General features: G+C 37.5%; 1 protein-coding gene across 9 annotated transcripts in view; it reads left to right on the top strand.

Annotated features, from left to right (window-relative positions):
- Positions 1-16296, top strand: part of GRIP1 (glutamate receptor interacting protein 1) — an 806557-nt gene that overhangs the window by 531066 nt on the left and 259195 nt on the right. The window lies entirely within an intron of this gene.

Here is a 16296-nt window from a genome sequence, read left to right as displayed (position 1 = left end):
ATATACATTACACACACCAAACCTAAGGAGAAATGAGTGTGAAGGCTTTACATTAGTGGAAAACAATAGGGTACGGTGGAAAGTATGATGGATTTTGGGGTCCGATGATCTGGCTTCAGATGCTGAATCTACATATGACTTGTATGACCTTTGGATCACTTTCTGAGCCTCAGTTTCCTCAACTGTAAAATGTGAGGGTGCAGCTAGAAGACCTCTGAGATGTCTTCTGGCTTTCAATCTCTGCTTCTATGAACTTTTCCTTCCTTCTTTCCTTTCATCCTTTCTTCTTTTCTTTCTTTCTGTCTCTCTTTCCCTTTTTCCTTTCTTTTCCTTGCCTTCCCTTCCCTTTCATTTCTTCTGTCCTTTTCTTTCTCCTTTCCTTTCCTTTCCCATATGAAAGCAAAAATATAAAAATAATGTTTTTCCCCTGACTTCATTCCTGTCTCTTTGTTCTTTGATGTCATAAGAATGTTAACTTGCCATTTTTCATAAAGCAGATATACCATAAATTACATATTTATACATTAGGACAGCTCGTCAGGTCAGTGCATGGAGTGCCTGCCTGGCCTGGAATCACAAAGACCTTAGTTCAGATCGACCTCAGACACTAACTGTATGACCTTGGTCGAATCACTTAGCACCTGTTTGCTTCAGTTTTCTCATTTATAGAATGGGAATAATGATAGTACCTGTCTCCCAGAGTTGTGAGGATCAAATGAGATAATGGCATCTAGTGCTATATAAATGAATTGTATGTATGTGTGATGCATGTATGTATATGCATACGTATAAATGTATGTGTATATATATAATATATACATACATATTTTACTTTTATTATCGTTGTTATAGTTCAGTCTTTTTTCAGTAGTGTCTCACTCTTTGTGAGTCTGTTTGGGGTTATTCTGGCAAAGACATGGGAATAGTTTGCCATTTCCTTCTCCAGCTCATTTACAGAGGAGGAAACAGAGGCAAAGAGAGTTAAGTGACTTGTTCAGGGACACAAAAGTATCTGCGTCCAGATTTAAACTTAGGAAGATGAGTCTTCCTGACTACCAGCCTGGTACTCTACCCACTGTGCTACCTAACTGCCCCTGTTTCCATCCATTTAGTTCATTTAAGCTTGGCTTTATCCACCACATATATAATCACCTAGCTCATAGATAAAGACGTCATCTAATGGCCATATTCCCAAATTCTATGACTGCCGTAGCAATTCCTCCAGGGCAAAGAAGGTCCATGGAATCATTCTGGGTACCGGAGGAATAAAGACTGAGCCTGTCCATTATAGGACATCTCAATTATGCATGAAGATACAGTGAAAGAGGGAGGTTCTGAAGGCACCCGAACAGGAAGATAAAGGGAATAAGAAAGATAGTTTAATTCTGTAAGTTGCTGTAGGCTGTCTGGCTTTTCTCCATAGAACTCAACCCCATCTTTTGCCAATTAACTTTGTAGGTGTTTAACAGAGAAGGCAAAGAAGTACTATACCTGCTTTAACCCTGAGCTTTTTTCATAACCCACTATGTTTTAAGTTGAGATATCTTGTAATTAGAATAAAAAAAGGTAATCTTTGAAAGTTTTTTCTAGCAGAAAGGGGCTGATGGTAGCAGGGCCGCTAGTGCTTCCTTATTTCAGTTTTATTATCTCTGTTTACATAAATGTGACATTTTCAGATAACACGCAATAAGCTTTTGCTTATTTCAGGCAGTACATCCCTAATTGTCAAAAAAGCAAATATTTGCGCTTTATTGTGCCCGGAATAGCTATTATGTGGTGGTTGCTGTTTATATCACAATAAATACCAAATGTTTTGTTAAGTTTGTCTTAAAGCAAAATGAAAGGCAATAACAGTTGGCGTTTATACATGAGAGAAATGTGCAGTCAAACACTGCTAAAAATTAGCCAGTTAAGTCAACAAGCATATATTAAACTCCTCCAGTATGCTTTGTTGTTTGTCGTTGGCTTTTTGAAGAGGACCGATGCTGTCATGGAGTAATGTCTTGACTGTTTTCCAAGAGGACCAATGACATCACAGGATGATGTTTTGACCAGTTTATGAATTAGATTTAAGTGAGGCAGAGTTGCACAAAGTCATCAACCTCACTCTCTTCCTGAGTCATCAGAGTCCAATAGTAGGATAAAAGTTAAGATGACTAGTGATGGCCCAGGATGCCGTAGATGACCTTGGCATCTTCTACGTCTGACCAAGCTCTAAGCACTCCACAGTGCCTTCTTGAGCCACCTTCTTGACCACTGGAACAAATTGTTCTCATCTACCCTCTATGTACTAACCACTGTATGAAAGCTGGGAATACAAAGAAAGGCAAAAACATGGTGCTTACCCTCAAGGCACTTCCATTCTAATGAACACACAAATTGTTAGCCATTTCTAGGTACATGAGAAAACTTTCCCAGGAATCTGTAAGCAGCTGCTATAAGTCAAATGTGAATCATTTCCATACTACACTGATTGTTCTATAAGACTCATAGTTTTTACTGATTTGGGGCCATGAACAGAAGTGAAAATGTACTAAAATATATTCTTGACATTATCACCTGGAGCTGACCCTGGCTTTAACGTCAAGGCCAGTAGAGAAGATGTTTTGATAAGTCCAATAAAACTCGAAAGGTTTCAGATACAGGCCAGGCAACAGACTAAATGTAGTAAGATCATAAGTCTGGCACTAAAGTCTTGGAAAAAGGACAATGTCCTGGAAGATGGAAGTTGACATTAACAAGAATGGGGAGAGAGGTGCACCAAGGAGATTGCCTGGAGTTCAGAACAGGAAAACTCATTCAGATCCTTGAGTAGAGGATTATCCTGGAATTGGCCATGGGCGTCATCTCTTTCATTTTCTTTATTGAGATAGCTGAGAGAAAATCCAATAAATGATCACAACTTCTCTCCTGTTCTCATGCCACACTTGAAATCAGAGGATCAATAAGGGACTTTTAAGATCATCTAGTCCATTGCTTTCATTATAGATAAGAAAACAGAAGCTCTGAGAAGCCAAGTGAATTGCTTATTAACAGGGCCCATGGTGAGCCAGAGACGAGAATTGAATTATTATTCCTGTAACAGATGATAATGTCCTTAGTAATTTAATACTTTGATTTGCATTTATGATTAATGAAGTTGTTCATGTAAGTTCTGTAGGAAAAGAATTCTTACCTTGGATAATGGAATCATTCATCCAACTTCCTAATTGTGAACTGATAAGGTATTAAAAGTCTATTGCTAGTCATTTACTCTGAGTGATTAAATGAGGGCATGTATGTAAGTTCCAGTGTGTATTCTCAGAGAATAAATAGTAAATAAGATACCACTGGTCTTCTGAAAAATTCTAAAAAAGTAATTATGTATTATCCAATATATTCAGATATTTCCAGTAATTGTTCAGAGGCCTTCTTTCCTCAAACTCCCAACCACAACCCCATTCGCTACTCTTAAATTGGATGTCTTCTACTTCACTGAGATTTAGACCAATTCCTCAGCTCCTCCTCTCCATTCTTCAGCTTTCCTGTATACTTCTCTCTCTCTTGCCTATTTTCTCACATCCCCTCCCTCTCCCTCCTTTCCCATCTTTTCTTACTCTCTCTTTCCCTCTCCTTTTTCTCTCTCCTTCTTTCTCTCTTTATCTCTTCTCCTCTTTCTCTCTCTTCTCTTTCTCTCTTTCCCTCTCACTCTCTTTCTTCCTGTCCCTTCCCTTCCCTTTTCTTCTTTTCTCTATGTCTCTTCCCCATTTCTCTCTCCTCTCCTCTCTCCCTCCCAAGTAGATGAGACTTTTATGAGTTGAACCCTGAAGTGTGAGTAGAATTTTGGCAAGTGAAAACTGAGACTTGGATAACATGAAATGGAGGGGGAAAATAGGAGGCCCTCGTTGGGGGAAAGCATGTGGCACTGTAGAAAGAACACTAGATTTGGAGTCAGAGGAACTAGGTTTGAATCTTGGATCTGCCACTTATTATTCATGTGACTTTTGACAAGTCACCCTCCATGGGCCTCGGTTTCCTCATCTATAAGATGATATTAGATGAGATGGACTCTGCGGTTCCTTTCAGGTCTCAAATGATCTGTAACCTTAGGCAAGTTACTTCAATTTTCTGGTTCTCAGTCTTCTCATCTTTAAAATAAAAGGTATGGATTAGGTGGCCTCTCATATCCCTTTCAATTCTGAGTGTGTGAATATCAACGTGGATGTTTCCTCCAGTGATGGGCATGAAGTATCAGGTATTAATTATGCAGCTATAGATCATGAATTTAAATTGAGCATTACTCAGGAGGCAGTGGTGTGAGCAGACTGCAAACCGTAACCAATAAGGAATGACCAAGAAGAAATGGATTAAAGGACGCCATCCAGGATCTATGCAACTGAAAAAAGAATGTGGCTGCTTCTGTGGCAAGAGAGAGGGATGAGTCTCTGGTAGGCAGCCAGTGTGTCGTCCAGTAGTATTGTTTGCCACATCAGAAGAAAGTAAGGAAGACTCCCAAGAATGGATTGAGGGGGAAATAGCAAACCACTGAATATTTTTGAATAGGGGAGTAACAAATAGATCTATCGACATATCAGCAAACATAAGAAGCCATACATAAAAAAAAACTGGGAAAAATAAGGACTGATTGGAGGAGGAAGAGAATGAAAGTAGAAAGACTTCTTAAGGGGCAACTACACAAATACAGCAATTTAAATGGAAGGAAAAAGAAAAAAAGAAAGCAAGTGTATATAATTGTAATGACTACATGTAAAAGTAGTAGATCTGGGACTCAGAGAATATGTTTTATTCATTCTAGTGAATAGAATCCAAATCCTTTGGTCTGATAATCTCAAAGCAAAGCTAGTTCCAGTTTTGGATTTTTTTTTTAATTTTGGAAGCTTTAATCTCAGGGATTAAATAGAAGAAGGTTGGTAGTGTTTTGAAAAAATAAACCACAACCCTCATTTTTCTTCAATACTGAAAATGGAGACAATTATTATCTTCAAATATTGAACTTTCTAAATTAGATAACTTTCTAGCCTAAGAAAATTGTAGTAAATCTGGATAGTGAAACAGAAACTGATTTGGAGAATATTCATGAGCAAAAGAAGAGATCTGGAGTCTAGCAGCAAAAATACTGGTTTGGGAAAAGGACTTGTCTCCAAATACACATACGCACTCATACATACATTCTGTCCCTCTCTCTCCCTCTCCTTCTGTCTCTCTCCTTCCCCCCTTGCCCCTCTCCCTCCCCCCACCTCTCTCTCTCTCCCCCTCTTCCCCCCCAACTGTACAAGTTAAATAACTCCTCAAAGACTAGATTTCTGTAGAGGGAATGAAGGGTAGTACCTTTACAGGGATATTGTGAAAAACAGGTTTAGGAAAGTTTAAAATGAAATTTTATACATATATATGTATATGTGTGTATGTACATATATATGTATATGAATGTATGTATATACATGCATACATATATACACATAAATACATATACATATGTGTATAAATAAATTTAAAATAAATTTTAAATTATTATATGCAAGGAAATACAAACATTACAAAACTTGTGTGACTTTTTTTAAAAGCAATATTCCCTTAATTTTCAGCGATGCTAAAGTTCTAGCTTTGGAAATGTTTTGGTTGGTAAGATTGACTTATGTTAAAGGCAAGCCTAATGCCAATGAAGCACTCATGAGTCCTTGAATAGTTAATAAAAGGTTTACTTTGCTGTAAGAAAGCCAGGATATACAACAAAGATATACAATTGACACAGATTCTTCCATCTCCATATAGAAATGCATCTGGTCATTGGATAGGATACAGTGACTAGTTTTTTTCAGATATCTACCAAGTTGGAGAGGCCTCAGTGCCATGATGGATGGAACATTTTATTCCTTTTTGTGACCAGGACACTGTCTCAGGGGAGCAGGAGGCAATGAGCTTCTAAGAAATGCTTTTTTTTTTTTCCTTTTAGGGAAAGCTAATCCCTCACACAGGAGGGAAGAAGAAGTGGTAGGGAGAGAATGGGGAAAGGATGGGGTAAGGTAATACTGGTATTAGGTGTGCTTCCAGAATGGATCAGTACATCTTTCTAATTGAACATTTCCAAAATTGGAAATTTAGTGCCTCTCTGAGAATTTAGAAAACATTGATAAGGAAAATTTCTCCATGTTATGGGGAAATGCTGAGAGATCGGTCCTATCATAACTTGAGCCAGGAGTCCTTTCTGTCAATATTCCATTTTATTAAAATCTTTGTTCATGAGCATATAATTCAGCTTAATGCTTAGAAATGGTCTTCTGACACTCTAACGGTGCACGATTACAGACCAACTTAAGCGAATGGTGTAGCTGATAAGGCAGTGCAGCTGAAGGCTTTGAGCCATCTGAAATGGACCAACTACGACATATCATTACTAGTTGACTTCAATATGGTTTTTTTATTACATTATTTTTTATTGAAATACCCCAAAGTACTCTCCAAATTCAATATTGAAACTGACTGTAGTGATGGAAAATTGATCTATTTCATTTCTGAATGTTTTGTAAATGACAGCAATCTCATTAATTTGGAAATTAGAAGATGCTTACTGAATATATAATGTTATGAAATCAATTCAAAATTAAATGCACGTATTTTCAGGAGTTGAACAACAGGTTCAGTGTATATAGTTTTCTTTAAAAAACAATTTCAATGATGTAACACTTTGAGAAGAAATTCAGGGCTCTGATGAGCAGGCAAAACCTCTAGACAAGATGGCAATTCAGTGAGGTTTTATATTGGCAGTCTGTGTCATAAGCAAATGAATTGAATCTAGAAATCTGATTTCTAATCCCAGCTGTGCTGCTGAAAAGCTATTTGATATTGGACAAAGCAATGTGTATCTGTGTAGGGCTACAAAAAAATATAAATTACTGGGAGGATATGGAAGCTAGGGCCTTGGTTTTACAGAGTGAAGTCAGTGATTCCAAATAGCCTTATATCAGTTTTCCCACTGAATAAAAGCATTTTACTTATTTGATCATATTTTGATCCTTCCGAGATACCACAGGTATGATTATTCCCACTTTACAGAAGGTACAGCTGAGCGTCAGTATGTGTGATTTGCCTGTGGACTCACTTAGCTAGCTGTGCTGGAATTCAATTGCAGTTTTCTGCTGACTCTTTAGTACTCCTTCCATTACAACATTCTGCCTACTGCTGCCTATCTAATCAAGAAAAATGTTTTAATAAAAGTGAGATTTTATGGAATTCAGTCAAAGTTTTGTTGTTGTTCGGTTGTTTCAGTCATGTCTAGCTCTTCATGACCCCATTTGGGATTTTCTTGGCCAAGGTCCTAGAGTGGTTTGCCATTTCCTTCTCCAGTTTATTTTACAGATGAGGAAATTGAGGCAAACAGGGTTAAGTGACTTACCCTGGGTCACACACATAATAAGTGTCTGAGGCTGAACTTGAGAAGATGAGTCTTCCTGACTTCAGTCCCAGCTCTCTATCCACTATAGTGCTACCTAACTGCCCCAGGACTGGAATAGGGGAAGTATGTGAGAGATATAAAGACAGAGACAACAAGATTTGGCAACTGATTGAATACAAAACCCCTACAGCATTTAGACAAGTTGGCAATTCATCAAGGAGGTTTTACATCAGCATTCTGTGTCATAAGCAAATGAATTGAATCTAGAAATCCAATTTCTAATCTAATATCTGGCAATGTGAACTATTTTCTCTCCTCTCAGAAAGCTTCATCGTAGCTATTGTCCATCATTCAGTCTCTTTGTCTGCAAAATAAGTAGATGTTACTGGATAGTCTCTAAGGCTTTTTGCTCTAAAGTACTATAAACACACATGCACATGTATATGTATCTATGTACATATGTGTACATATGTGTATATATGCATATATATAAAAATATAAGATTTGTAGCATCTGTCACACATTGAGCCATTTTTAGTCATGTTCATCTCTCCATGATCCCATTTAAAGTTTTCTGAGCAAAAATCCTGGAGTGGTTTGTTATTTTCTTGCCAGCAAGAAAGTGTCTGAGGTCAGATTTGAACTCAGGAAGATGAGTCCCATAGTATTAGTCATAGTGTTAATCAGCAGAGATTAGATATACAATATATGTGTGTATAATATATATTAGGTATATATTATATATGTATACACATGCATATATGAGTATAGATACACATATATACATATTTATAGGCATGCGTATGTGTGTATGTGTATGTATATAGATATATATACACAAATATATGATATATATACACACTTGGCAAATAGCAAAGATAAGCATTTGCTTATGCAAAGAACAGCAGAAAAAGAGAATTATATATGAAACAGTGGATTTCCGTTATGTCTAGCTTGGGTTTGTTGATGTGTAATACGTTCAGTACATAGTAGTTCTAACTTGTCACTTGTCACACACTTGTCTATGTTTTCCTCTGAACCCACGTTTTTCTTTTCTTAACTCTTTTTAGTCCATTTGTAAGTACCTACTATGTGTCAAACACTTACTCCCTATTACCATTCTATCCCAGTTTCTCCTCTCTCAATAAAAAAAAAAATAATCTTCCTTGTAGCCACCAGACGTATTCAAGCAATACAAAATCACATAGTGGCTCTGTCCAAAAAACTACGTCATTCTTCTTTTCCAGTCTGTCACTTCTCTCGTGAGAGATAGGAAGCATGCTTCATCATTTGATTTGTCATTGCATTGATCTGTGTTCTGAAGTCTTTCAAAGTTGATCATCTTCACAACGTTAAAATGATTAATCATAGAGAAAACAAAGGAACAGGACCTGTGATTTCACCGATATTGGAAACTCCCCGTTGAGGGAACCCTCTCTACCGGTTGAGGTTGACAACTTTGCCGCAAATGATATTCTTAGCTGCCTAGAAAACTGAGAAGTTAAATAGCTTGCTCAGGATTACAAAGCTATTATGTATCAGAAGTGGTATTTGAATCCAGTTATTTCTGGGTTCAAATGTGTCAGCTAGATGGAATAATCAGGAAGGTATAGACTTTGAGTCAAGAAGACCCTAGTTCAAATCCTCCCTCAGATGCTTACTAGTTGTGTGACTAGGCAAGTCATTTAACATCAGTTTCCTCATCTGTAAAACAGAGTTTGCATTTACCTCATGTGGCTTTTGTGAAGATCAAATAAATTAAACACTTTGCAATCCTTTAACTGCTGTATAAGCTATAACCATTTTATCTTTACTCATTATACTGCACTGTTTCCTATTTATTAACCATGTCATCAATAATAACAGTTCATTTATATAATGGTTTTTCACTTATAAAACACTTTACTCATGAAAAACATGCAGAGTATTGAGTACGAATAATAATCCCCATTTTACAGATGAAACTGAAACTTGGAAAGCTTAAGATTACTCACTAAGTGCCAGAGCCAAGACTCAAAACTTCTTCTCTTTCCAAATTCAGTGTCTTTCCATAATAAAGTACTTTTTCCTAATAGCATTAATTATATTCATTTAATTGACACCTTACTGGGGGCAGATACTTCCATAGTCATGTTGAGCAGATTTTGAGACAGTGAGCCCTGTATCATTACATGAGTGATTGGTTGTTATTGACAGCATACTTAATGATGGGAAGTGTGGTATATTGGATACAGATAATAGCTAGCATTTACATGGTGGTTAAAAGATTGTAAGGCAGGTAGGTAGCACAGTAGATAGAGTCCCAGCCTTGGAGTCAGGGGACCTGAGTTCAAATTTGGGTTCAGTCATTAGCTGTGTGACCCTGGGCAAGTCACTTAACCCCGTTTGCCTCAGTTTCCCCATCTGTAAAATGAGCTAGAGAAAGAAATGGTAAACCAATGGTATCTTTGTTTAAAAAAAAGCCCCTCAATGGGCTTGCGAAGAGTCAGACATGACTAAAATGACCGAACAGCAATAACAAATGATTGTAAAGTGTTTTATTCATTATCGTACTTGGTCCTCACAAGAACCACAGGAGGTAGGTACTATCTCCATTTCACAGATGAGGAAGCTGAGACTGAGAGTGAATAAGTTCAATGAGACCTAAGGTCAGGTCTTTGGAAGTATAAAGGACAAAGAGGCAGTTCTGGGCTTTGGCAAAGATATGACAATGGGATTTTGCGACAATATGATGAGGTTTGGGCATGATGTTTCATTAACAGTATTGCAAAAGTTTTCTTTTCAGTAAGACATTTTTATACAGGTGTGTGCTCAAACTCATTTTTCTCTCTCTATTCAACTACTATCTTCCACCATTAAAGACAGAATTTCCAGTGGGTGACTTTTTAAGTGGAATTCATGGTCTTGGTTCTTGACAGTCATGCCAAGTACTTTCATAATCATACATATTAAACTCAGATCCAAGGTTTCATTTTTAAAAAAAGTCATCTGCTACTGTTCGACCCTGAAATGAATTAATAATGCAAAATTCATGACAGCCTGGTTATTTCCAAGGCATCAAGCTGTGATTTTTATGTCTTTAAGTAGGAAGGTGACAGCATTACAAAGATATGTGGGCAGCAGAGTACTATGTGTAGAATACATCATTTAGCACTGGACAGCTCTGTAACTGAAAAACAACCACCAAGGTGGGAGTGACTTAGCTCAGAAAAGATATCTGGAAATCCTAGCATCATATCTTTAGAGTTGCAAGAGGTCATCAGGTCCATCTTCCTGATTTCAGAGATGAGAAAATTTGAGAAACAGGGAGTTCAAGTGATTTTTTTTCAAGGGTCACACAGCTAGTAAGTATCTGAGGCAGGATTTGAATCCATGTCTTCCTGAATCCAAGTCTAGTGCCCTGTTCACTGCACCAGGGTCCAAGAATGATAATTTTTCCAGGGGTAATGTTGGCTTAGTGATGTTTTTTTCCCAAGATGGCAGGTACAATTCTACCAAACAAAGAGCCTCTTACTCTGTGAACTCTGCTGCAAAGTTCTTTAGGTCACCTTGTAGTTCTTTAGGTCACCTACCATTTTCTTAGGAAATATCAATTGATACTATAATGACCTAGCTGCTCAGAGATGCACTCAGAGGTACCTGTGAGAGTGGAATTGTGACTGTTTTCTCTCTCCTGGTGACCCCAATACCTCCATCTACCTTTTTCTCCTCATCTCACTGCAGGAAGTTTCTAAATCTCAGATTTGTTTTTCACTTCTTGGTTAGATTGAACACAATAGGAGGTTTGAGATGTTACAAGCAGAAAATTCTGTGTTGCTCAGGATACCACAATTAGTGATCATATTAGCAACTGTGTATTCATTTTATGATGGTAAACCACCCATGGGGGCCACTCACAAGATGTCCAGATGTCCTTTGGAAAAAAATTGCAAAATTAGCCATAGAGAACAGCTAGCGAATAGTGAACATTCTACAAATGAATTCAGCCAGAATTGATATCCTAAGAGTTGGGCAGCTTTTCAGTTACAGAAAATTCTTCCCTATGAACTTTTCTTGTGCCAGAATGGACTGATCATGAATTAAATCTCAAAGTGAAAAGTCAGCCTTGATGCTAGGAGAATTGGTATTTTCTCATGTAATCTGCACAATCCTGGGGAGCTTTCAGGACAGTTTGGAAAACCACTTGGAATGGTGGCTTAGGTGATTACTCTGTACAGGTGTGGCTCTTTTACACAATAGGTGTGTACCCTGCAGAATGTGATACATAATCTCAATTCAAACCCTACTGCTCTTGAAAAATAATGTATTTTTACATACATTTTATAAACTTTCCCTCCCACTGTTCTTCTCCACTTGAACAAAACAAAATGAAACAAATAACCTGATACATAAAATCTTATATAATTATGAATAGCCTATTAAAACAAATTCCTACTTTGCCCGTGCCTCAAAATATGTCTTTTTCTGAATTTTAACTTCATCACTTCTTTCAATAGGAGATGAAGGAAATATTTCATCCTCAATCTTCTGGAGTCATAATTTGTTGTTGATCAGTTGTTTCAGTCATGTCTGGCTCTTCATGATGCCATTTGGGATTTTCTTGGCAAAGATACTGAAATGGTTTGCCTTGTCTTTCTCCATCTCATTTTGCTTATGAGGAAACTGAAGCCAACAGGATTAAGTGACTTGTCCAGGGTTATACAACTATTAAGTGTCTGAGGCTAAATTTGAACTCAGGTTTTCCTCACTCTGGGCCTGGCATGCTCTCCACTGCCCCACCTAGCTGCCTCTAAAGAGTTGTCATTGGATTGATGAGAATTCTGAAGTTTTCTAGAGTTGTTTTGTTCTGTAACACCATTGTCGTTGTATAAGTTATTCTGCTAGTTCTGTTTACTTCACTCTGCATCAGTTCATAGTGGTCTTCCTGGTTGTAATTGGCTGGCAGCTCCCTGGCATTGCCCCTTTTGCTAGATTGGGGGAGGGGTGTCCTCAGGATCCCAGGGTTAGGTGGAGGAGTCTTTTAGAAAAACAGATCTAAGAACCTGTATAGCAGGCCCTCCTGTGTATGTCAGGGTCCTTGCTGATCCACCAGGTTATTAAGAGGAACTATCAAATCCTATAGAAAAATCAGCTGTAATACCGATAATTAAAACTTATGTTTTCTTTTACTCTTTCTCCCCTTTACCCCCATCCCCATATCTCATCAATTACTAAGCTTGACTCAATTGTAGACTCTTTCTAAAGTCAAGAGCAGTGGCTTATCCAATCATTCATTTTCATCTCCAGTGCTTAGTACTTTGCTCTGCACACAGTAGATATTTACTAAATGTCTGTTGAATTGACTTTGCTTTGTAAAAGGGATCTTTTGTGATGTGAATGAGCATCCCCAAATGTATGTGGTTTGTTGGTTTAGAATTATATATGAGGTTTTCTTTAAGCCAGGAATCCTGTCGAGCTACTGAAGTTTCTGAAAGGACAGATTTATGACCTCCTGTTTACATCAAAACCACACTGTCAGACCCCAGGTAAATAACTATGATTGTTTTTTGTGGTGCTTGTGTGACATTGGCTTCAAGCTGTTTCTTGCATCCACATAACATTGTGTAAACCTTAAAGCTCCATCTCCCTCTTGAATGGGAGCAACTTGAGAGCAAGGACTTATCTAGCCTTTCCCTTTTCATCCCTGCCCATAGCACCTTTGAGTGCTTAATAAATATTTCATTCATTCATCTCGAATTCATGTGGTGTTTTCTTAAAATGAGACACTTCCTTTATAACAGCTAGGTACTATGTATTTTCAGTCACGTGTGACTCTTTGTGATCTGTTTTGGGGGTTTTCTTGGCAAAGATCCTGGAGTGGTTTGCCATTTCCTTTCCCAGCTCATTTTGCAGATGAGGAAACTGAGGCAAACAGGATTAAGTGACTTGCCCAGGGTCACACAGCTAGTAAGTGTCCGAGGTCACATTTTAAATAGATTGTTTTGTTCCATAGTGTAACAACATGAAGATGACAGTACTCCAAATTGCCCCATCACTCTTCATATAATAGTGTATGTAGTCTTTTAGAGGCAAGCCTAAGGGGTTTGGTGGAGAGAGAATTGGACCTGGAGACAGGAAGACCGGAGTTCAAGTCCAGCCTCAGACATTTACTAGTGATTGGACCCTGGGCAAGTCTTTTGAATGTCTGTCTATTTGCCTCACTTGCCTCAACTCTAAGATAGGGATAAGAATAGCACCTTTCTTCCAGGGTTGTCATAAGGCTTAAATGAGATAATATTTAAAGACACTTAGGCATAATACCTGACACAGTGGCATTTAAGAAATATTTAATTCCTTCCTAGTTAATTAGAACATGTTTGAAACTTTTTAGAAAGCTGTTAAGAAATAAGAATAACTCATATTTATATAAACATTATACACATGTATATGCATACATATATATGTGTGTGTACACACATACACATAGACACAAACATAAACGTAGCTCCCTAGTGATTTGTGGTGTTGCTTTCCATAAATGATCATGTATATCATTTCCTCATAGCATACTCTAAATCACCAGGAGGTTGTGAGCTCCTTGCAGGGTAGGAATAGTACTGTTTTTTTTATTGTATCTCCAGAGCACAGCACATAGTAGGTGATCCATAAATACTTGTGAATTGATTTCCACTGGAAAAAATAATTTGAAATTTACCAAGTGTCATTGGCAGCATGCATTTAAAATATCTTTGAATGTAGACTCAGGGGACATGAGTTTGAATCCTGGCTCTGACATTCCTAATCTTGACTTTGGACAAGTCTTTTCCCTTTTCTGGACTTTAGTTTCCTCATCTGTAAAATGAAAAGAATTGACTTAATGATCTCTGTGATACCTTCTTCCTCCAGTATTGTCAAACCCATTCTTTTTTCACAACCTTTGGGAATGGGTAGTGTATTATCTGCATTTCATAAATGAGAAAAGTGATGGTCAGAAAAATGAAATGACTTTTCTATGAATAGAGAGGGAGAAATTGTTCAGGAGATAACCACAAGAAATGGATGCCGATGTTGACGGTCACTGGGGAAATGCTGCCAGTGAAATGATACACTTTCTGTACGGATACCCTAGATTCACTGTGAAGATGAGGAGAGGACAGTAATCCCATTGTTGGACATGCTTAGAGATCCATTATACAAAGCATTTAAATTCTATTGAAGCCCTTTCTGGCTAGAAATTTGAGTAGTTCAACAGTGATTGGCTCTTTCCCAACTTATATTTTTGTGTTCTTACTTATAGAATACAGGATTCACTCATTTTGTAGGCAAGAAAGAAAAGCAGAACTGTGAAAAGCACAGCCCTCCATCAAAGGAGAGTAGCCTCTCTAGTGATCAAAGAAATGGGAAGAGGCTCACAGAAAATATTCTGAAAGGAAAATTGCTTTTTCTGCTATTATTCTCCCTTCTTTTGCCCCTTCATGACAGTAAACTCTTATTTTAAATTAAGATGTTGTTCTGGAAATGGTTTTAGATTTCCTTTGGCACATTGGAAGAGCTCTTGGGATCTTTGCCTCTTAGAGCCCTACCAGGCCTTCAAAATAAAGCCACTTGGTTGACAGTTATTCAGTGAAGGCAAGCAGTGTAGACAGTCAATAACTGTCACTTGGGCACTAAACCATCCAGAGAGGTTTTCTTCACCGCTTAGATTCAGAGTAACTGCTGACTCTTGGCTTTACTTAGTTCCGCTGAGTGCGGCACCATACTTCTTTGTGCCCTGGGCTTTCTCAACACACACTTGGCTTTAAGTAAAATAGTTACACTCGACTCAATTGTTTTTTATTACTCCTTGTCACTTCTCCAATATTTACTTTGAAAAGATGCCTGTTCTTTCAGTGTTTGGAACAGCATGCTTGAGGCAATGACCAGAAGTGGTTGGGACATATTTTTTCTCTCTCTCTGTGGATTTTTTTTTAAGTCAAGAAGTCAAGAGATAGAAAATCATAAGTAGAAACCAAAGATTGCTATATGTGTCCATCCTGGAACTTTTTTAGGCCTTATAAACATTATTATCCCTTCTTCCCACAATACCTCTCTCCTAACACTGCATAGTTTTTATCACCATTTGTAATCTAGGTATTCACCCATTTAAATGCATGACCTTTGAATATAGCAATTGGGCAGTATGTAAGTTTTTTCTTCTCTTAAAAAGAAAAACCAAATATACTTGGTTACGATATCATTAGACAAGCCTTAGATATTTGATATTTCTTTTGTAACTGAATTCCACAGTGGCATTTTGGAGCCCACTCCCCATTACACTAAGATAGTTGCTTGCTTTATATTCACAGAATAGTGTTCATTCACTAAATACTCATTGAGACTACTATGAACATTGAACAGTGCATACATAGCATATTGGCTTTGGAGTCAGGAAGGCTTGAGTTCAAATCTTTCATCAGACCCTTAATTAGTTGTCATCCCTGGTCAAGTTAATTAACCTCCAAGAACATCAATTTTCTCATTTTCAAAAATAGATCTCTGTAGTACTTAATTCAAGGCTGTTGTGAGGATCAATTAAGATGATCTGCAAATCTTCAAATTCAATTTTATAAGTATTTATTAAGTACCTATTATGTGCTGGGTTTGAGTGATACAAAAACAAATCAGCTCTTTCCCTCGAGGACTTTAAGTGTTTTTTTGGGGGGTGGGGTGGGGGAGGGATGGTTAGAGTAATACAACATGTACATAGAAAAATAAATTTAAATTACATAATTTATTTTTTGATTGAAGACCACTTACAACTGGGAGAACTGGGTTGATTTCTTATAGGAAATGATAACCAGAGACTTGAAAGAAATGAAGGATTCTGAGAGGAAAAAGGGAGTTTACTGCAGCAATGAGGAAAGCCATAGATACAGAAATGAGGG

This window comes from Notamacropus eugenii, chromosome 3 (assembly GCF_028372415.1).
Source record: "Notamacropus eugenii isolate mMacEug1 chromosome 3, mMacEug1.pri_v2, whole genome shotgun sequence".
Lineage (NCBI taxonomy): Eukaryota > Metazoa > Chordata > Mammalia > Diprotodontia > Macropodidae > Notamacropus > Notamacropus eugenii.
Note: the sequence above shows the minus strand (reverse complement) of the source record. Positions and strands in the feature narration are given on the sequence as shown.